At 50.0% G+C, this 364-nt stretch overlaps 1 long non-coding RNA gene across 1 annotated transcript in view; it reads left to right on the plus strand.

Annotated features, from left to right (window-relative positions):
* LOC113214991 (uncharacterized) overlaps positions 1-364 on the plus strand; it is an 11,278-nt gene that overhangs the window by 8,345 nt on the left and 2,569 nt on the right. The window lies entirely within an intron of this gene.

Here is a 364-nt window from a genome sequence, read left to right on the forward strand (position 1 = left end):
TCGCAGCGGCGAGGCGCGACGCGGACCAGTCCGCGGACAGTCTACACTCAGCGGCCAAGTCGTTTTCAGTCCGCCTGGTAGCTCAACGCAGCTCTTGTTAAAAAAGAAAGAATTTTCCGGAGCGAATCCCGAATCAAGTTTACCATGCTGTTATAACCTTCGAGGATTTTCAGGAAAGTGGTAAAAAATGTCCGTGCGTAGCGCGATTTGCGCGATTTGCGGCCGATTGAGAGGCGATACGTTTGTGTTGTAATGTAATACATGTCCGGAGTAGCAATCTCAAAACGCGTCTAGCGCGTCTAGCTATGTTTTGTACAAAATCGTACCACCCTTCAGTCACTCACACCCATGGCAAAAAGGTCGG

This window comes from Frankliniella occidentalis, unplaced genomic scaffold, assembly GCF_000697945.3.
Source record: "Frankliniella occidentalis isolate FOCC.00 unplaced genomic scaffold, Focc_3.1 Scaffold196, whole genome shotgun sequence".
Lineage (NCBI taxonomy): Eukaryota > Metazoa > Arthropoda > Insecta > Thysanoptera > Thripidae > Frankliniella > Frankliniella occidentalis.